We start from the raw sequence: 23,341 nt of genomic DNA, 5'->3' as shown, positions 1-23,341 counted from the left end.
GAAGGGAAAGGTAGAGACTGACAGACGTGCAATGCACTTTAAGTCATGGCTAGTCTCAGGATGGATGATCCCGGAAATGAATTCAGTGGATTTGGAATTGTTCCTCCTGGCAACAAATGCTCATTTCACGCCAGTTTTGCCTTCCAAACCACATACTATAACTCTAACCAGACTCCTTACCCTAGCCTCCCCCAACCCTCTCTCCAGACTTCCAGGACTTGCCCTATCCAGAATAAAAGTAAAACCCCTCTTGGAATGCTTCCCTTATCTTTACCTGATAGGACCTCCACTAAATAACTTGCCCCTGACTTCAGACGTCAGTGCCTGGATTTATAAGATGCTGCTCAGAGATCCCTTTGACCCTGTCACTGAGGTATGGGAAGCTGGAAACAGTCCCATGATATTCCTACTCAAGGCATTTTCACCTAAACTTAAAAGAATAAATTTCTATGATGGGAAATTCCATATTCTTGGACATGTGGGTTCACAAACGTTCTTAGGCAAAGAGGTCACTGTCCTCTCAATTCATATGCCAGCTAATAATAAGGTTAGAGCGCAAGGCGAGGGTACCACCAAGCATACTTCTCTCTACCTATTTGTCAAGCTGTCTATTCATGATCCCAGCAGAGACAGATGGCCCTATGATGAGCCATCAGCTGCCTTTGGCAATCTGGAAAAACACAAGAACAATAAAAAACAGGATTTCCAAGGAAACCAATTTTATTGAAATACAGTTATGAAATTATTAAAAATTTATATCTGCGATCTAATAAATGTGCTTCTTTATCATATTACAGGATCTGAGAGTGGGGATAATAATACTGTAATTCCCAAACGGTGCTGCACCTAAACAATATTTTCGGGTATCTGAAACATGCAAACATCTGCTCGTGATGACAGAGTCACAGGTACTGATACTGTGGTGGTTTGTGGCCTATGAAACAAATGCTAGATTTTAGAGGTTAGTGAGGATAAAAATTTCTTTTCTCCATCCATGTTCTCAGATCTCCTGATTTCCATCCTCAGGCCCCTTTGGATTTGCAGAACTCCCAATGTATAGTAACACAGGCTTTCCTAAGTGGTGTACAGGTGGAACTGGAAAAGAGGAGAGTACAGTTGAGAGCCTGACTGACTGACGGACTGGCCACTTGCTCAGGCAGGACCTCACAGGATGTTTAGCCCTCAGTGAGTGCTCTGTGGATCCCGAGCCTAATCCTCATTTTCAAACAATGTTCCCAAACTCAGTCTGTATCAGCTCTTCTGTGGGCACCCTGGGTTTGGGAGATTAATTCATAAAAACCAAAGTCACGGGGCACCTTCAGTTCAGGTCGTGATCCTGGGGTCCTGGGATCTAGCCCTGTGCTGGGCTCTCTGCTCAGTAGGAAATTTGCTTCTTCCTCTGCCCCTCGCCTGCTCATGTTCTCTCTGTCTCTCCTAAATAGATAAATAAAATTTTAAAAAATTTTATTTGACAGAGAGAGGGGGAACACAAGCAAGGGAAGGGGCAGAGGGACAGGGAGAAGCAGGCTCCCCGCTGAGGAGGGAGCCTTATGCAAGGCTTGATCCTAGACCCTGGGATCATGACCTGAGCCAAAGGTAGACGTTTAACTGAATAAGCCACCCAGGTGCCCCAAGATAAAGAAAACCTTAAAAAAAAAAAAAATTGAAGTCACAAGAGACTTACTGATTTTTAAGCAAATAAAAAAAGTCTGCTTCAGGTCCGTGATTCTTCTCTTCTTCTAGACACCACAGGATTACTGATCATTTAGGGCTCTGCTCATGAGTAAAAGAATTTTTTAAAAAGATTTATTTATTTGAGAGAAAGAGAGGGCACAAGTGGGAAGAGGGTCAGAAGGAGAAGAGGAGAAGGAGAAGCAGACTCTTCACTGAGCAGGGAGCCCTATGTAGGTCTCAATCCCAGGTCCCTGGGATCATGACTGGAGCCAAAGGCAGACACTTAACGACTGAGCCACCCAGGAGTCCCAGTAAAAGAAATTTTGAACAAGTATCCCAAAATATGTATATTATTTCTAAATTAGACACCTACTGCTGTGCTAATATGCTGTGCATATTTTTAAATACAAATATATAAATCAAAATAAGATACATAATGCAAGACTTTAAAAGGAGAACATGAATAGGATGAAACAGAGATTTCCTATGTTTAATTAAAAATGACATATTTCTGTCCCATGGTACAGTAGACTATTTTTATTCTTTCTGTCTTCTTTCCCAATAATACTTTTCTGAACTGTTTGCAGCCTTAAGGACATCCTTCTTTTTTTTCATGTAGTGGTAAAACTGAATACTGTCAAATGTAAAATTCACTCTGACCGGGAGCTCTGCTCTCCTCAAGCCCACGTGACACAGATTCCTTGCATCAGCCCAGTGTGATGATGTTAGGCTAAATATCCTCTCAATAAAGGTGTGTGAGCATGGAATAGTTAGGATTTTACTTACTAGCAACAGCAGGTTTTTAAATTTGTAGGTGTTCGCTTTCATTTCCCCAAAAAGGTCCACCCACTTTGTGTCCACAGGCTTGTTAAGGTCAGCAGTTTGTTAATCAGGTCCTTTGTATCTGTAAATTCATCATATAGGCTGTCATTTTTTAACAAGATTAATTTATTTGAGAGAGAGCACAAGTGTGCACATGAGCAGGGGGAGGGGGAGAGGGAGAGAGAGAGAATTTCAGACAGACTCCCTGCTGAGTACAGAGCCCAGCACAGAGGCCAATGTCACAACCCTGAGATCATGACCTGAGCCGATTGGATCAGTTGGATCCGTAACCAACTGAATCTCCCAGGTGCCCCAATGTCTGTCATTTTTAAGCACTCTGAAGCACACTGGAAGCCATCATAAGGTAAGCATCTCTTTTTCAGGGAAAATGATTTTGAGGCATAGAGATAATTTGAACTGGTAAAATTGAAGTTGGGTTCCAAATAAGCTACTGTCTCAGTAAAGAAATTAAGTAAGTCCTGTTTAACTTGATTACCCTTTTCTGGAGACTTTTTTTTTTTTAAGTTCTGAAGCAGTCTTATTTCCAAAAAATGAATAATTTTTCTGCTGTATGAATTTTTGTCTCAACTTATACATAACATTAGACAGTTCAGGTGCGGTCTGTTGATCCTTTTCTAGGCTTCCTATAGCCTCTTCAAAGACCATCAGTTGTGGAGACACAGCATATAAATTTCCATTTTACTATATCCCTCTTATCCATTTCCATCTTCAATATATTCCAAATCAAAGGAGAACAGTCTTCTTGTCCCAAACCTTGAAACTATGATTTTTATGGTAGGCCGACACTTTACAATCTTTTCTGTGACTGGGAGCAATGAGGTCCATCTTGTAGGCACATATCTAACAAGGCTATCTTCTTCCACTTCTTTAAAGTCAAAAATCTCATTAAGAGCTTCTGGACATTTTGACAAAACTGAAAAGTGACCAAAAACTTTCCTTATGAAAGTCTCAATACCATATATAAACAAATCACAACCCTTCCCTCTTTTTTTTTTTTTTTTAAAGATTTCATTTATGTGAAAGAGAGAGAGAGAAGGAGCAGGGGGAGGGGAGAGGAAGAGACACAAGCAGACTTCCCGCTGAGCAGGGAGCCTGATGTGGGGGTTCGATCACAGGACTCTGGGATCATGACCTGAGCTGAAGGCAGATGCTTAACTGACTGAGCCATCCAGGCATCCCAAACCACAACCCTTTTTAGGAGTGTCATATATAAGATGTACAGGGCATTGAATCGGTAAGATCTTTTCATTTTCTCTGGTGAGACACTTATAGACTGAGTGGGATTTGCCCAAATTTACATGGGCACTTTCTGACGAATGTGGAGATACATGAGCTAAGTCTAGTTTGTATTTGGGCAAAATATCAACAAGTCTTCTGCTTTGTGATTCCAGCAGTTCCATTAAAATCCTCTAGAAATCGAGAAGGTAATCTGAAATCCTATTTTTCAAGTCAAGGGACCTAAGAACTAGAGGGAACATTTTTTTGTTGCTATGGTTCAGAGCATAGACTGTAGAAAGCATGATGGCTGGTGAGAAAGAACCAAATCAGCTCTACTCTGTAAGGGGCCAACAGCTCTGCTATCAGAGTTTCTCCTTTTGATCGCCCACAGGGTATTTTAGTTGCAATCCCTAAGTCAAGAAAAGTTAACTTCTTCAGATGCACAGAGCAGTCAAGGGAACTATAGGATGATACCCGTTGGTTTGTGTGGTATCCCCAAGCTCATTCAACAGCTGCTATTTTTGACTGAACATTGATTATATTCTTGGGGGAATAAAAATACTTTTGATGGGTTTAGAGTCACTTGCCTATCTCATTCTGGACTGGTGAGATTCAGTCTCCACATGTGTTTTCACATCCCCTTCTCCACTATGCCCAATCCCAAAGTCTTTCCTGCATATTGTGCAGTATTCTCTGTTTTGGTTATCTACCTCCCTGATCCAGTTCTAGATCTCCTTCCATTAGTCACTAAAATAACACGGCCCACTTAGTCTTCTTTCTAGATGAAGGGATCATGCTTGTATTGGTGGTATAATTGTTCTCATTTTCATGAACTGACTTCTTAGAAAACAATATGCACAAGTTTAAAAATTTAAACTAGCCTGTCCTGATACACATCACAACAGTTCATCCACAGGGAAAGTCGAGGACAGACTCTAATCTTCCTAATTATGACACACTGAAGTCACTCTCCGGCAAGCAACCGTGGATGGGTCAACTGTTAGTGTCAACTGCAAACTGTGGGTGACAACATCAGTGGTCAGGGAGGAAGTAGGCAACTATATTCATTTGACACTTAAGATAATGTTGCTCTCAGCCCCTCTTTTAGGGTCACTGTATGGGCTTTGTTCATTTCCTCCAGTCTTCCACACTCATCACCCAGACCAGGACCTTTCATACTTCAGGGAAGTTCTCCCAGGACATGATACTTTCAGTGTGAAATTGGGATGATCGCTTCCCTTACTGGGTCTCCAGTAATCCAAAGAGCTACCTCTCCAGAGGTGCGAAGGCAGGCCGAAGGAGCCAGAGACTCCTCACCTTGCTTCCACTGATGGAGTGAGACTTCTCTCAAATATTTCTCAAGTTTCTCTTCCTTAAAGGTGATGAAAACAGAACCTTGTCTTTTGTTGGACTCTGGATCCAGTGAAAACTCAGAGGCCTTGGTGCCCTGGGTGGCTCAGTTGGTTAAGCATCTGACTCTTGGTTTTGGCTCAGGTTGTGATCTCGTGGGTCCTGAGATGGAGCTCCTCATCGGGCCCTGTGCTCAGTGGGAAATCTGCTTGAGAACTCTCTCCTTTTGCCTGCCCCCGTCTCTAAAATAAATGTTTTTTAAAGTCCCTAAAAACAAAACAACAACAACAAAACCCACATACAACTCAATGGCCTTGATCTGGAAACCAGGCAAAGCTCAGGGCTGGTGACTTCTCTAGCTTAGGACCTAAAGGGAACTCACAGGAGATAAGACACACCAATGCCAGAGGAGGAGAAAGAAGCCTTGCTTCTTTCTCCCAGTCAGGGAAGCAAGGAAGGTAGGAAGGAAGGAAGGAAGGAAAGAAGGAGGGGAGGAGGTTGATCAAATTGTCCAGGTTTGCCCAGGACTAAGGGAATGGGGAACTTGCAGTGCTAAGCGAGGGATTTCCCTGTTGAGGGAATTACTAAGACTGGAGACTCTGGGGTTTCCTGGGATGTGGGACTTTCAGTGCTAAAACCCAGACAATGACTTCTGAGACGAGAATCAGACAGATGCCGGTTCTAATTCTCACTGGCAGTTCCTAGCAATATTACCCTGCGCTACTCCCTTTCCTTTGAGCCACAAGACTCCACCGCTGGCTCACAGAACATTTCATCTCTTCTAAACACACCACACACTACCTAAACCTAACTCCCCCATTTTCTCTAAACCTGAAATCCAGCTGGTTTAACTAAACACATAAATCAGACCTTAGTCCAGTGGAGTCTCTGTGCTTGCTGCATGCCTTCTTCCTGTCCCGGGAGTCTCAACCTGAGACTTGTTTCCTTCAGAGGTAAACCAGCAGGGATTCGGAGCACAGACTGTAGCTGGGGTGCTGGGAACGGAATCGTCACTGTGCCAACCCTCTATACATTGTGCAATGTGTTTTACTTACCAAATCTTCTTAGGGCCTTAATCTCTTCCTTTGTAAAATGGCACTTAAATAATGCGTATTTTACAGCATATGTGGTTTCTTTTCTTTTTCTTTCTTTTTTTTTTTTTAAGATTTTATTTATTTATTTGACAGAGAGAGACACAGCCAGAAAGGGAACACAAGCAGGGAAAGTGGGAGAGGGAGAAGCAGACTCCCGCTGAGCAGGGAGCCCGATGCATGACCCCAGGATCATGACCTGAGCTGAAGGCAGACCCTTGATGACTGAGCCACCCAGGTGCCCCAACCCATATACTTCTTATTCTCCCTGAAATCTGTACGGAAACAAGTCCTAAATTCTGCTTCCCTCAGAACCTTGGCTACAGATAGCTCAGACACAGTGATTGTGATACAGGAGTGCTCTCCTTTCAGAAATCAAATCCCGTGCACCAGGGCCTTTGAAGGACTACATAGCTTACCTTCTCCATGTTCGCTGCATCTCTAAAGAGGCCCCACCCCCCGATCTTCCAGTGTTGGGGTCCATTTTTACAGTATGGTCAACAACCTCTCCACATTTGGCAAAAGAATCTTTTGAGTCCTTTTTGCTGGTGTCCCAGCTCAGGCCATTAACAAACAATTTTCTGAAATGGTAGGGCAAGACACAGGGCAACAAGAAGTCTTACAAGGAAACCATGAGCTTGGAATGTCTTCAAGAAATCCGTGAGCTAAGGAAGAACTAGACCTCCCAAAGCTTTCGTTGGAAGGATTACAAATAAATCCACCCCCCACAGCGAAGGTGTACACCTACCCATCCTATCTGTAAACATTCTACCTTTGACAGATGTTAACGAATCTACACTACCTCCTTACTGAGATCCCAACTCCACACTGACACTAACGAAACTGAAGGCCAGGGCACGCCGGAACTGGGAAGGGGAAAGAAAGGGCAACCCGGCCGGGGTGTAGGCCCTGGGCACTATCACAACTGGAAGTTAGTTTGGTTTTTAAAAGCCCTCTTCTCAAAGTGCAATCGTCTATCTCTGTCTTCCCTCTGTGCCCAGAGGTGGCTCTCAAGGAACTTGGCCATCCCGGGAAAGAGACTTTGATCGTACAGGATGGAGAGACGGAGGATGCAGGCCCCGGCCTGGTACGCGGAGGGGTCCAGACCCTGGATCGGCCCGGGTCGGAGCGCACACTTGACTCCCGGCCACCTACCCTCTCCGCCAGGCGGCTGCGGGACACACCGAAGTCCATTCAACACTCCCGCCAACACCAGGGCACCTAACCTCGCGTCCTCCTGGTTCTTGCCCGGCTCATCCCGGGCCATCATCTGGTCGGGCTCGACGCCTGGCTTCCCCGGGCGCGCCCCGGCTCCCCGCTGGAAACTCACTTTGGCGGGTGGCCTCTTCTCGGTTCTCCGCCCTGCCGGGGGTTCCCTTGGGCGGCGCGCCCTCGCTTGCTTCGGACACCCTGGACGGACCGCTCGCCGCGGTGGACGCCGCGCAGCCGGCTCGCTCGCCCTCCCTCAGCCACCGTCAAGGTGGCTGGACGGGAGCCTCCATCTGACTCCGTAACGCTCCAGTTGGGAGACCCCGGGCCGGGGCATGGAGGGCGTCGGCCGGGGCCACGGGGGCGGAGTGCGTGGGATGTGTGGGGGGCGGGCCCACCTCTCCCACAGCGCCTGCTCATTGGCTGAACCCGCCCGACAGTCCAGCGCCGGCGTCCCATTGGCCTCAACCGCGCGCGCTCGGAATCCGAGGGAAATTGTGGTCGCAGAGGGCTGCAAAGCCAGGCCCGAGCAGAGCGCCCCGAGGTCCAGCCGCGCGACTGCTCGTCTGCCCCGGGCCGCGGAAAGGCCGGAGGCTCACCCTCCGCCCGGCCTCTCGTCCCCGCGCGCCGGTCTCCGGGCTCCACGATAGTGAAAACAGCCAAGAGTAAGACGGCAAATCCAGTTTAATTCCCTGAAGCAAGACCCCGACCTGCCAGCTCAAGGAAGGCCCAAGACTGAGAAAAGTGTAATTAAGCAAAAATCGTTTTTTGCAAAGGCAAAGCAAACAACTGGAATCCAAGTGTGGGAATTTAAGAAAAGATAAAACGTGAGTCTAATTTCAAATTTGTACCGGTGTCTGTGTAGACCCGTATAGAGAGGCAACATTCACGACCAAAGATCAATCCGGCTCTTCTTATTTAATTGTCTTTCCTGTGAAGAGGCAGCAGGGGGCGCTAGACGCTCTAGTTTCATCGAACTTGAGCCTGGTCAGTTTTTCCTGAACATGAAATAGTTCGCTCTTCGAAAACAATCTGAGGGTTTTGAAGGGGCGGGGTGGTGGGGAGGTCGGGGTACCAGGTGGTACGGGGTACAGGGTACCGGAGGGCCCGGATTGCACGGAGCACTGGGTGTGGTGCAGAAATGATGAATACTGTTATGCTGAAAATAAATAATAAATTAAAAAAAAAAAAAAGAAAACAGGGATGGTTATAAAACTTGACGGTAAATGGGGAAAACAGGGCGATGGGCTACGTGGAAGACGAAAAAGATATGCGATTTCGGCGCTGCAGCCCGTTGGCTCAGGAGCAGTTTCCTTAATGTCCTTGATGTGTGGGGAGGGGAGGTCCATTACAGGATTTAGGGGGAATTTTGAGGTGGGCTCCAAAAGAGAGGCAGGCAGTGCAGAGTGACCACAGGGCATCCGCCAACTTCCTGTTCTGAGCCTACCATTTGGACCCATTTTGAACCTTTGCCAAGGACACGGGACTAGCCGTGCAAAAAACGGGACTGAGGGCTTTCCCGGGACTGGGTACTTTCCCATAACAACTAACATTTAATGAGTACCTGCTTGTGTGCCAGCCACCTTCTACTTTACGGTATCAACTTTGTTTAACCTTCACCTCTGAGGTAGTACTGTGTCATCCCCATTTTACTGAGGAAACTTAGGTAACTCGCCAAAGGTCATGTAAACAACTGAGCAGTGTCAGATCCAGGTTTCAGAAAAGAAGATGCATGCAGGCTCTGTGGTCTTTCTGCCTGGGGTTCGAGTCTCGACTCCCACTGTGTGTATTTTTAATGCAGGAAAGCACATAACATTATGACTAGCACCTAGGAAATACTCAAGTATTTGCTATTATTATTAAAAAGAGTGGTTCGGGGCGCCTGGGTGGCTCAGTGGTTTAAGCCTCTGCCTTCAGCTCAGGTCATGATCTCAGGGTCCGACCGAGCCCCACATCGGGCTCTCTGCTCAGCGGGAAGCCTGCTTCCCTGCCCCCCCTGCCTGCCTCTCTGCCTACTTGTGATTTCTCTCTCTGTCAAATAAAATCTTAAAAAAAATACAATCAATTTTTACTAGTCATGAAACTTCTCTTAAGGAATGCTGTGATACCTGCTTTTTTCTGCTGGAGGAAGTGTTTATTAATTTTGCAAATGGTTATCCGTTTGATGTCAAGCCGTTGGAGTCAGACTCAAAAACAAACAGGTGCCGAGTCCGAGACTGACTATGGTGTGGGGGTGAGGAGTGGGAAGGGATATTATCTTAACTGAAACATAAAGTCTGAGAGGGAGCCAGTGGGCAAGGAGTCAGAAGAACCACACTGGGGGCAGCAGGAATGGTCTGAGCAAAGACCAGAATGGGGCCGGGGGAGTGGGCTCTGTGCCTTGTGATCTGTGCCTTCTGAGAGCCAAGGGAGGGTACTTAGTTGGGGCTGGAGAATTGTGAATTAGAAGCAGAGTGAACTGGTCCAACAACAAGCCCTATTCTCAAAGAACCAGGGCTGAGCATGGTTTCCTGCCTCTGAGTCTTCTATTTAGATCATCTGGACTGTGCAGCCTGCAGATGTTGCTGTGTGGAAACCTCATGGGGTGAGAGGTCATCTTTGTGCACAGCTTGGTTTTCATTGGTTGTCCTCAGCTGACTTTAATGCTCTGTCTCTGCGTACACTTAAATCCGGAATTTGTCTCGAATGAAATGACTCCTCATTCTCGTGCTTTGCTGAACTGTGAAAGAATTACGTTTGTGTCTGTGGTAAAATGGATGTACATACATTCACTAGCATACATGCCTAACTTGATTTTAGCCAAAAGAGATTTCTTGGAAATAAAACAAGGCAAAAATTAAAGATAGCTCAATTTTTCCTGTTCTGTGGGTCTCTGTGGAGCTACTATTGTGCTTGTGATACTCAGAGTGGGAAAAATCAAACAGAAAATTGGATTTTTGAGAAAGAGGACTTGATGTACAGGGTTAATCCATTTGGCTTCTTCAGATCTTTTTGAGCAAACAGTGCTTAATGGAATAAAAATAGCATCTTTGAGGAAAAGCAGGTTATCTTATCTGATAAGGCTGCTTTTTCCCATTACATTAATGTTGCTTTGATAACACATTTTAAAGTGTTTTTTTATTGAAAAGGAAAAGTCCCAAGAGAAAGTGTAGACTGAAAAATAGGGCATGATAATACTTGAAAACCTACAACTGAAGAACATTCTAAAAGTCCTCTCAGCAGGGCAGTGCGGCTGACTGTAAACGTGAAACTGGGTCCAAATTTAATGAGAGGGAAGATTCCATCCCTCTCTCTCTCCTTATGGTTGGGTCTCAGAGATTAATTGCTATGGCAAGTTTAGGTATTATTTCCCAACAAATTTCTTGGAAAGAAGGACAACGACTATTAGAAAAGCTAAAATTGAAATCAGGTGTGGATAGTGTTAATTTAATTTTTTTAAATAAAATCTTTTTTAAAAAATGATTTTATTTATTTATTTGACAGAGAGAGAGAGAGAGAGAGGTCACAAGCAGGCAGAGAGGCAGGCAGAGAGAGAGAGGGAGAAGCAGGCTCCTCACCCAGCAGAGAGAATGTGGGGCTCGATCCCAGGATCCTGAGATCATGACCTGAGCCAAATGCAGTGGCTCAACCCTCTGAGCCACCCACGTGCCCTAAGAGATTTAATGAAGATTATCAGGATAAAGGTGGAGAGGAAGAAATTGTGTTGTTTATGAAATGACACTTATAAAAATTTTTGGTAAATTATTCCCATTAGCAATGTGGTTAATAAGGTTGGCTTTTAGGTTTAAGTTCAGTTAGTGAAGTTTCCAGGTCAGGAGCTTGCCAGTTGAATAAGAAATGTCTAAGGCTCTCCCACACACTGACTGAGCCTATGGTCAAAATGTTATAGGATGGGACGCCTGGGTGGCTCAGTTGGTTAAGCAGCTGCCTTCGGCTCAGGTCATGATCCCAGCGTCCTGGGATCGAGTCCCACATCGGGCTTCTTGCTCGGCAGGGAGCCTGCTTCTCCCTCTGCCTCTGCCTGTGCTCGCTCTCTCTCCCTCTCTCTCTGACAAATAAATAAATAAAATCTTTAAAAAAAAAAGTTATAGGATGTTTCTGGGTCATTCCCTTTTGCAAAGATGTATCTGCAGACAGAAATTTAACAAAACTTTTCCCCTCCCTTTTTCTTAAATATCCCCTTGGAGGCTTCTGAGATGTTTAATTTAGTGGTTCCCAAATCTGCTGCCCACTGGGACCACCTGAGTATTTTAAAAACTACCAACGCCTGGCTCCCACCTCCAGCTATTGTAATTTATCTGGGATAAGCTGCAGAATGGGGAATGTTTCTAAAAATCTTTTTAAAAAATCTAATCTTTTTATAATTGTAGATATGTATGCATTTGTAAGAAATAATATAGAGAGATTCCTTTTATTTTTTTTTTTACCCAGTTTCCCCTTAGGGGACCATCTTCCATAACTGTAGTAGAATATCACAACTAGGTATTGATATCGATATAGTCAAGATACAGAACATGTTCATCACCACAAGAGGCCCCTCCTCTCATGTTGGCCATTTATAATTAAACCCACTTCCCTGCCCACTCCAACTCCTTGTAACTTCTAGCAACCATTCAATCTGTACTCCATTTCTATAATTTTGCCATTTCAAGAATATTATATGAATGGAATCCTATGGTTTGTATCCTTTGGGGATTAATTTTTTTCACTCAGTCTAATTATCTGAAGATTGATCCTGGTTGTTGCCTGTATCAATGGTTAGTCCCTTTTTATTCCTGAGTAGTAGTACCTGGTATGGATATACCACAGTTTGTTAACCATCAGGATGGCTTTCAGGTTTTGATTATTAGAAATAAGCTGATCTGAGAATTCACTATTATTATTATTATGTAAGCATATATTGTCATTTCTCTGGGATAAACATCCAGGAATAGAATTGTTGGGTGGTATGGCAAGGGCATGTTTAGCCTTAAAAAAAAAAACTTTTTTTGGAATGACTGGTCATCGATGCACACTGATATTTTTAGCCACAAGAAGCCAAGACCCAGAGGATACCATGATTTCCACGATTTCATTATGACCACTGTGTTATGTCGTGTTAATGTGTTTGTGTTGCCAGAACTGAAATTAGGTGGGATGCCTGATAAGGTTAACTGTGATAGATGATGGTATTTGAACCCTTCCATGGCCTGGGCCTGGGCATTCCACTATCCAGCTAGTGTCCATTCAAAACAGAACTATTTGTAGCCCCCATGCCCACCTGGTCTGCTCTCTGTTCTCTTGCTGCCCCTTTCATAGATGTGAATACTTCCTCTTTTGGGGGGGGGACATGGTAGAGGGAGAGAGAGAATCCTAAGCAGACTCCACACCCAGCGAGGAGCCTGATGACCCTGATGACCCAAGTTGAAATCAAGAGTCTAACTGATTGAGCCACCCAGGCGCCCTGTGAATACTTTCTGCTTCACCTAACTCCTTCTTGTCTACTTATTCTCTCAGACTTAACTACAACGTCTGTCCTTGCAGGAAGCTGATCCCAATGTCCTGATTCTGCTCCCCAGATACTATGCTCTCACGTTGTCCTATCCGTATTTCTCACAGCATCAGTCCTAAAGGTTATGTCATTATCCATTTATGATTCAGTCTCCTGCACTACTGTGTACTTCTAAGCAACTCTACTTATTAGAGTTGAGATTTTCCTAGTTCTTGGCATGCTGTATAATTTTGGGTTGTATCCTAGACAGTTGGAAGATTATGTTATGAGACTCTGGGTCTTGTTTAAATCCGATGGAATGCTGACTTTTGTTTTGTTTTGTTTTAGCAGGCGATCGACCCAGTTGGTTTTAGGCGTCAGGCTCTGAGCAGCCTCCTGTGGGTTGTGGTTTTCAAGTCTGCTGTTTTCAAAGCCTTCGCAGGGCAACTGGGATCAATTTGATGTGTACGCCACCTAGTGGCCAGTCCGACCCCAGGGCTATGATCTCTCCAACGGTTCATTCTCAATCTAGGATACACTTCATGGTCAGATTCGTGCCTGCACAGCCTGGGAATAAGCCCAGGTTCTTAAACAGTTTGACCAGTGCCTCCCAGCTGCCTCCTCTCTGAGATTTCCCCGGTGCTTTCTGGTTCTCTAAAGAGTCCCTTTTTGGTCCTCATCTGCTGTGCATTTCCAATGAACTATGCCCGTATCTGGGGGATGTTATTCTTGTTCAGCAGAAATGGGATGGACCTCCCGCACTGCACTGTGCCAGTTTTTTTTTTTTTTTTTAATTTGGATAGTAAGATCAATGAACCATACACCCACAGGGAAGTATGGAAAGGTTTATTACTTACTTCATGGAACTTTCTGGAGAGAGCAAAGAGGGCTTCCAAGCTGGTCTGAAAATGGCTTGAAAGAGCCAGGAATGGGGGTGGGCTTGGGCAATTTCCCTGCATGCAGGCTGGAGCTCCATGGTGTGGACTTCCCCCTGGTGGCAAAGGAGCAACTGAGCCTTCTTATCAGCTTTGTCCAGATGTGGGACAGAAAGGGAAGGAGGAGTGGTGAGGCTTGAGAGCTGTCTGCAATCAAACATTGAAAATTGAGTCAGACTCTTCATTACAGTGGCCAAGAGGTGGGAAGACAGAGATGGGGGGGACAAAAAGCGGCAGGCATATGTGCTCCTCTCACTGTTCTTAGGATCAGAGAGGATGTTCCTTCCATCCCTCAGAGTTTTAGGGACCTGGGGTCCCTGGAGGGGTTTGAAAGATTAACCTGGGGGGTTTGAAAGATTAAGGAAAAGAAAAAGGAAAATGGGAAATTTCCTCCATTGTCTCTGAATGTGGGGAGATCCTTTTCCTGCTGCCCATATCAAAAGAGCAGGGCCTTGCTTGAAGTTCTCTCTGTCCTTGTCAATGCTCCCTTCCAGGTTTTAGGCTGCCTTGAATCCAGGGCATGGGACCAGGGGGAGAAAAGTGGTGAGCTTATCACCACCTTAGTGGTCCTTCAAATTTCCATTTTTTCCCCAAGCCACCTGCTACTATTTACTTCTCTTAGTAAATACCTGCTCCTTATATTCTGTCCAGGCTGTGTAACTGCATTCAGTGGGAGAGACAATGTGAGTTAGTCCAGCTTAATCCATTTTACATGGAACCCTGAAATTTATCTTACGCCATTTTGTTCACCCCACGCCTAGTACAGTGCTTTATACATGGAAGGGACTTAACAGATGGTCATTGAATGAACAAAGTGAATGAGTGAACAAATTGAAGTCATATGATTTACTTACAAATAATACAGAAATTCACATTTCCAAAGAAAAGTTTCTGATATCCATGCCATGGCCAATGTTCCTCGATGCTCTTGCTGGGAGAGTATGGTATCCTTTACAGAGAGGATTTAGCCTCAGTTCATAAAAAAAAAATTTTTTTTCTTATTTTTAAAAATATTTTATTTATTTGAGAGCAAGACAGTGAGAGGGAGAGAGTGTAAGCGGAGAGGAGGGGCAGAGGGAGAGGGAGAAACAGACTCCCCACTGAGCAGGGAACCTGACTTTGGGCTCAATCCCAGGACCCTGAGATCATGATCTGAGCCAAAGGCAGACACTTAACCAATTGAGCCACCCAGGTGTCCCCCCCAAAATAATTTTTCTTGTTGAATTTTTGAATGAGTAATGTATTTTAAAAACCCAAAATTGCTATGTCTCTGGAAAGGCTTTTGATTGTATAGGTTTGAGAATGCACTTTCTTAAATTCTGTTCCTCCCTTGCCTATTCCAGAATTAAAATAAAATAATGCAAACTGGCCAAATACCTCCTTTAGTGGCACTTCTTAAGTTTGAGTTCCCACGCAAACAGACAGCACTCTATGTTTAAAAAGAACTCTGCGGAGCTCTGCTGTTCATTCTTCTTCTAAATAGTCTGCATGTGAATTATGGGATCCATTTACACTCAGAAGGCTAGAAACCCCCAAGTATTTGAATGGCAGGCTCTTTAATCTTAAGCTGCTGTGACCCCCACCACCCTGCCCCCCATGACAGGACTCAGCCAATGTGTCCAACATGAAATCAACTCCAGCTCATCTTTTCCATTGTTGAATTCGCCTTTGACGGGGACCCCGGGAGTCAATGGGACCTCTGTGTGTGGATGGGATTCCCAGGAGAGTCAGGAAGGGGCTGATGATTCATGATAGAAAACATCCCAAAGGGACTCTGCTTCCCTTTTAATTTTGTGTCAGTGGGGGAAGTTTTGGAAACCGATGCTGATGAGGACAGAATTCTCATTGGGAGCTAAACAGGATCCCTAACAGAAAAGAAACACAAGCTTCTGAGAACCAGGTCCAATTCTCTTGTCACGGAGGCCCCACCAGTGAAGGACAGCCCACCAAAGAGGGTGTGCATCCTTTAAATGTGTCGGGGACTTGGCCCGGTTCTGCAGAAGCCTTTTTCACCGATTCCATAGGAACAAATCAGTTATCTGCTTTGAGTCATTGAATGCCGTTTCTCTCAGCGTCTGCTTTTTTCTGCTCCCTTTTTGTTCTCTCTGGGTGCCCTTGGCTTTTTCTGTCCTGGTTTATCCCAGGTATGAATTGCACCCATATTGGGAGTTCTCTCTTATGGAAGAATTGGCACCAAGTGGACAAGTTAAAACCTTCCAAATAGAATCTTTAAAAATAAACAAATAATGGGAGTATCTGTCTGGCTCAGTCAGTTGAGCATATGACTCTTGGTCCTGGGTTGTGTGTTCAAGCCCTACATTGGGTGTAGAGATTACTTAAAAATAAAATATTCCCTTTTTTTTTTTTTAAGACTTTATTTATTTGACAGGGAGAGAGAGAGCACAAGGGGGGGGCAGGAACTGCAGGCAGAAGGAGAAGCAGGCTCCCCACTGAGCAAGGAGCCCAATGTGGGACTCTATCCCAGGACCCTGGCATCATGACCTGAGCAGAAGGCAGTTGCTTAACCAACTGAGCCACCCAGGTGCCCCAAAATAAAAATCTAATATAAATCTAAAACAAAATAACCACCCTCCCCAAACCTTCTATAAGTCAAATCCAGTTCCAAAGGGCTTCAGGGAACTATTCATCTAATTTTGACACAATGGTTTCGGTTTTATCTGAGCTTTGTATTAGTTATTACAACTTGGAACATCTTTGGTTATAGAAGAATTTTTATTGACTGGAACTAGTTTGGCCACAGAATCTGTTCCCTGCCCTACCAGCACCACCCCAGAGGCCCAGTAACCTGCTGGGGTACATCATCTAGGTCAGCGAAGATTTGGTCTGAGCTATCTCCTGGGGGAGGAATCCTGAGGTCCTCGAAAGACCTGGCCCCCTGTGGGGGACCTCCCTGCCCCTCTTCCCTTCTGGTTGTTCCCTGGGAATGTTTGTTTTCTCATTTATGTCTAGATTCAACTAATAGGAAAGAGAATGAACCTAGCTACTTGGGGTCCCCCCCTTCCTTTATTCCTTGTCTCCTCCCAAATGCAGAGAAAGGCAAAGAAGACTCATAATGCATCTTCACTACAAGTATTTTGAAACCCCACATTTTCTTTCATTTTAGGGGACTCCCCCTTGTAAAAACTGTACAAGTAAAGGATGTGTGTTGTAGAAAAACTAGAAGAGAGAGATTTAAAGAGAGAGAGAGAGAGAAACCTCCAAAAATACCTTCCCCATTAAAAAAAAATCAGGCTTCTCAATGGCTTCACTCTTTCCATTTCCACTCTTCCTGAGACTCAGTTCCTGCTGATTTTCATCAAGTCTTGTTCTTCTGATTACCACCCTGTATCTGGTTGGTGCCCCGAGCCCCCAGCATTTCCCCCCACCACTTTAGCTAAGTTGCTTTGAAGAAAATAAAGTACACAAGGGACATGTATCCATAATAGAACAAAATATCCTCATGAACAATTTCAGCAACTCTCTTATAAGGAAGCGATGCCTTGATACTGTTCCTTGGGTCCGCTTCCCCTGACCAGCCTCAGTCCTTATGCCTTCTTGCCCCTGGGCAATTTGGCCTTTGTGGGTGACTTTCAGACTTTCCTTCTTAGATCCTCTGAACAGTGGTCGTTCCTTGCCAGGCCTGGCCAGTCTCTCCCACTCTCAGCCCTGTACGCTGTTTCTTTCCTTGCATGTTGTTAACGCTACGCCTCTACAAACTCCTTTGTCCATTCTGGGGGGAAGTGTGGCATATGTGAACATCAATCTGCACATTCAGGAATGCAAGAGATTTATTTTTTTTCTGCAAGCCACTTATTTTCTACTTCAAGCCTCCATTTCATTGGATGGAAGGAGTTTAATATGTCAGTGTAGGATTTATACACACACACACACACATACACACATCTAGTCTAGGTCACTGTCTCTCCTTGCTAGCCTCCCCTGAGCGTTGCCTGTTCCTGCTTGGCCTCTGGGCTGTGTGGGTCGCAGTTAAGTCATCCTTGACCCGAGTTCTCCTCCCGCCCCAGCTTGCTCTCTGCTGGACTCTTCACTACTTTAAGCTGCGGGGGATGGGTCTTCTCTTCCTGTACAATGCTGGGAAAAGTGAAAACCTCCATGGAGCTCCCAGCTGCCTTCATCACATCTCCGTTGTTCCGGGGTGTAAAGGTGTGTGGGGCCTGTTTCAAAGCCTGAGTGCTGGCTGACTACATCATTTGCTGGGCCCCATGCAAGATGAAAACATAAAGCTGGGGAGGGGTTGGGGAAAGTCAACCTCCCCCTCTCATGGGGCCCAGCAGATGATCCCGAGGGGATTGTGGCCTTCATGCCATACACGTACTGTACACATATCCACATGTACGCCCCCATGTCTGGACTGGGGGTAGACCACAGAGTCCACGGCTTTTTTTTTTTCCTTTTTTAAAGATTTTATTTATTTATTTGACAGACAGAGATCGCAAGTAGGCAGAGAGGCAGGCAGAGAGAGAGAGAGGAGGAAGCAGGCTCCCTGCAGAGCAGAGAGCCCAATATGGGGCTTGATCCCAGGACTCTGGGATCATGACCCGAGTCGGAGGCAGAGGTTTTCACCCACTGAGCCACCCAGGCACTCCCATAGAGTCCACTGCTTTGCCCACCCAGTGGCTTTGGCACCTGCCACCTGAGGTGGAAAGGCACCTGCCTTGGTCTCACCTCCAGATGCCTTGAAGCTGTGCACCATTTCCTCCTCTCTGGACCTATGCCAGGTGTGGAAGGAAGCCAAGAGGGCCATGGCACCAGAGTACCAGGGGGCGAGAGGTGGGGAACTCACCCCAGGAGAGACCTGGGGGTGGGATTCTCTGTGAGCCAAGGCTCGAAGCCCTAGGGGCTTGCTCCATCGCCCTGTCACACTCTACAAATCATACATTCCAAGTTAAAACTTCAAGAATTTCAGTATATGTGCTGCCAAAGCGAGCACAAAACTTCAAGAATTTCAAAACAGCCGTTGCAGAGTATTAAACCCCAGTGCCAGGCCCTTCTGAGCACCTTGCCATGCGCACCAGTACTGGCCAGGTTAACCTGATTTTCCTCTGTACCTGGATACAGAAAAGCCAGGAAACAGGCTTCTTTCTGTATGACATCATCCCTTGGGGCAATGGGAATACAATGGTTCTGGCTATTGCCTGGAACGGGGTGAGGGAGGAGTGAGAAGAATAGGGAGGGGAAGATCCTGAGAGTAATAGGACTTGCCAGAAAGAGAAAGAGAACACCCAAACTCACATTTCAAAAACTCTTTTCCCAGCACATAAGTATCTGCCGATCCTAGCACTCATGGGCGTCCAGCTATCGTCCTTCCTCTGAGTCACCAGCGGACTCACCTGCCGGGCACCAGGGCCTGCGTGCCCCCCATCACGCAGGTTGCACCTCAAACAGTAGCCTGTGTCTCGGCTGGGGTAGGAGGGGGCCTTAATTTCTAGGACTAGGGCAGAGGGCTGCTGAGGCTTTAGGCCACTGGGGCCAAGCCCTCTCAGAGTTGTGTTTTAGAATCGGAACATGTTCTTCTACGTATGGCGCCGTCCAGACCTGCAGTGTCAGCATCGCAGGGGAACTCGTTAGAAATGCAAATTTCTCAGGCGTGCCCCACATCCTCTAAAGCTGAGGGTCTGGGGGTGGGACTCACAGAGGGTTTTAACAAGTGTCTAGTGATTTAATGCATGATACACTTTGAGAACCACTGCTCTAAACGTATATTACGTGGGAGATATTTTTCAGAGGTCTTCAGTGCGTTTTCATTCGCAATCTTATAAAAGAAAATATTGGACCTAGTGTTCATTGTTGACGGTTCAGGAAATTGTAAGAAGGTTCAGCAATGGTAAAGTATGCTCTCTACCCACATGCTATGATATTTGGAATTCCTACATTAGACATGTATTCCTTCCAGTTTGTCTTACTGTTCTCTTTTAAAAGGTAAAGTTTCTGTTCGGTAAGTTCACATAAAAGTGTCTGTGATATCTGTTGTATTCTGCTTACCATGACTAGGAAGGGAGAGAAACATAGGAAGGGACTTGAGTCAGCAGAACAAAGGGAAGCATTTCTTAGGGCTGGTGCTTCTAGATCTTGTGAAATCACATGAGTAAAGACATTTACTGGAAATGGTCCCTATAACTTAATTTTTTTTCCTATAACTTAATTTCAAAATAAGGGGGAGAAAATGAAAGAGTAAGTTCAGTGGGGTTCATGTGGATGAAACCTTGCTTCATATGCTGCCGCTAACTAGCTAAACTCGTAGAGAAGTCCAACTCAGTTTTTGTAGAATGTGGCAATATTGATCTATCTCTAAGAAATTATATCACTAGGAGGTGGCTGCAAGTGACAGGAAATTTAATTCAAACCGTTTTAAACTTTTAAAGAAAAAGATAATCTATTAGCTTTTGTTTAAAAAAAAAAAAGGTCTAGAAGTAATTCTGACTTCAGGACAGCTTGATCAGTGTTCAGAAGAGGCCACAAGACCCACTTGTTCTCTTTTTACTCTTTGCTGCTGTGGATGTTGGCTTCATGTTCAGACTCTATACGTTGGCAAGATAGTAGCCCCAGCTTCAGCCAGCATGGCTCCATGGTTCAAGTCTGGATCTGAGGGCAAACCCAGAAGCCCAGAAAGAAAACCCAAGTGAGACTGATTGGCTCTGATTTGCCTCCCTTGAGTTATGTGCCTGTCCTTGAACCAATCAGTGAAACCACAGGAGAAACTGATGCTCCGGGTCATACGCCAAGCCTGGGTCATACACCAAGCCTGGGTCATACACTATCCCTGGATAGGAGATGGTGGGGAGGTACGGTCCATGCCACAAAACCCACAAGACTGAAGGTGGGAAAGGGTGGTTCCCCCACAGATATTGGAGGCTTTTACTGGAAATGGGGTAAATGGATAGGGGCTGGCCGGGAAGCCACACGCGTCCACCACAAGGATCTCGGTTCCAACATTCTGTAGTTCTGTGAGGTCCTCCCGTGGCCTAAAGTGCTGGCGTAGAAGCCACATTCACCACACTGCCCTCCAGAGGGAACAGAATTAGGCTTGGGAGGAAGGAATCCTGTTTCTATTTAGCATGACTAAACTCATACCCTCCAGCAGTCCTGACTGGGAAGGCTGTCCCTCCTGGCAAACCAGTTGGCTTCTCATTTCCCCACAAGAATGTGTACAAAACCGTCCACACTCCTGCCTGGCTCTGCCCCTCAGCTCACCTCCCTCTTCCTGTTCATCTTCTTCCATCTTCTGTGCTCCTCTCAGCGTGTCCGTCCCTTTCTTCCTTTCCTTCTTCATCTTTGTCTCCGGTCTCGTTTTCTCTGTTGCCTCTCTCTGTTTCTCTCTCTTTCCATTTACTGACTGGCCATCTCTCTCTCTCTCTGCCTCGCTCTCTCTGAGTTTCCTTCTTGGCTTCTCTCTTTTTTGTCATTCTGGGTTTCCCTGTCTCTGTCTCATTCATTCTGTGTCCTATACTGTCTGTTCTTCTTTCTCTCTGTCGAAGTACCTGCCTGTCATGTCCTCCACCTGCCGATTTATTTGAGAGAGAGAGAACACGAGAGAGCGCACATGAGAAGGGGAAGAGGGAGGGAGAGAGAGAGAGAGAGAATCTCAAGCCGACTCCTCGCTGAGCATGGAGCTTGACACAGGGCTCAATCTCACGACCCTGAGATCATGACCCAAGCCAAAGTCAAGAGTCGGATGCTTAACTGACTGAGCCACCCAGGTGCCCCGAACTGCCAATTTCATTCTTTGTGTCTACTTTTCCTTTCCCCTGTGCTTTTGTCTCTATGCTTCTTTCTTTCTGAAATAGACAGTTTTCACTACTCCAGACAGGACTCTCAAATGTTCACACAATCCTACTTTTTCCCTATGTTTCTTAGCAAGTGGACAAACGGTTTGTAAGGCTGGAGGGGAGACTGTGAGGGAGGGAAATGTAGAGAGAAAAGGGAGGCAGTGATGGGACCCCTGAAGGAATATCACTGTGAGTAAGGGTTTGTTCAAGCCAAAAGATCACAGGACACACACAGACACACATGCATAGCAAAGTCACAAACCACCTTTGAGCAGGCACTCAGCTTCTCCATCACAATTACGTTTGGGTTTGATTGAAGTTGTGTTTTTCTTGGTTGGGCTTTTCCTGACCAAATAGCTGCTCCCTGGATTCCTAAGCAGTTTGAATATCTATAACTGAGTCACAGTCTCAACACTGTGGCCGGCTACTTCACAACAGGGGCAGTGAAGGAACTGACACAGCCGTAGTGTGCCTTCGTGTGTCCTCCTCTGTGCATGGCACAGCCCCAGCCCCTGTTTTCTTCCTGGGGGTCACCCAGCTCCTGCTTCTCAATGACTGAACAGTCTCTAATCCCAAATCAGTAAGGCCTAATATCAGGCCCTTCACATCCTTCTGCAATTTCCAACTCAACAGGAGACATTGTTGGGTTGTGAATGAAAGAACATGGCATTAGAAGAAAATATTGATCCGACAGGTTTTGCACTCAGACTCTATTTCTATGTGGATTCAAAAACTTGCTTCACATAGCCTCCGGAGGACTGTCCTTTTCATCTTCATTGAAGTTAGTCTTCACTTAATCTTGCCTTCATTTTCAAAGGCCAATACATTGGGTTCTGCAGGCACTAGAATATTCTTTACTACAGTGTAAATGGCAAGAAGCGTGTGACATCATAGGACTTTTTTTTTCTTTCCAACCTTACCACTTCACTGCTCTATGATGCTAAGCAGATAACATCTCCGAGTCCTAATTTCCATATTTGTAAAAGAAAGGATAACAGGTGCCTAGCATAGTGCCTGGTACTTAGTAGGTGCTGATTAATGGTGTTCATTCATTTAAGACACTGATGCTCAGCTTTGGCTGTCTATTAGAATCTCCTAGGAAGCCTTTAGAAATGCTGAAGCCCAGGCTCCGGATTACCATTTACATTTCTGAGTCTGGCAGCAGTATTTTTATTTTTTAATTTTTATTTTGTTGTTTATTACATAATAGTTTTTAAATTATTAACATATAATGTATTATTTGCTGCAGGGGTACAGGTCTGTGATTCATCAGGCTTACACATTTCACAGCACTCACCATAGCACGTACCCTCCCCAATGTCCATCACCCAGAGACCCCATCCATCCCCCCTGGCAGCAGTATTTTTAAAAAATCCTACCACACATCCCACCCAACCTGTCTCCAGTATGCAGTCAAGCCTGGTATCTTTGATTTCAGAGGAGGTTTGCATTAGATGTGGGCTTCTTTTATACTTAATAAAGGGTCAAAGGCCCTGTTTTTAAAAGTGTGTTTGAGGACCCAGAATTTAAACTTGGACCACAGTCCTCGTGAATTGATTTAATTGATTCCCCCAATTTCCAAATATTACCTATTCCTGTAACTTCATCTAAAATGAAGTGTGACCCATAAAATATTCTTCATTTGGTTAAGGGGAAGTACATGTTAAACATTCAGTTCAATAGCATGTACTAGTGAGAACTAAGCTAAACCAAAAGTCTTCTGTCTTCAAAAAATAATCAGCAACTTCAGAAGGCACACCACAA

The sequence above is a fragment of the Neovison vison genome, chromosome 1, assembly GCF_020171115.1.
Source record: "Neovison vison isolate M4711 chromosome 1, ASM_NN_V1, whole genome shotgun sequence".
In the NCBI taxonomy this organism is placed as follows: Eukaryota; Metazoa; Chordata; class Mammalia; order Carnivora; family Mustelidae; genus Neogale; species Neogale vison.
Note: the sequence above shows the minus strand (reverse complement) of the source record.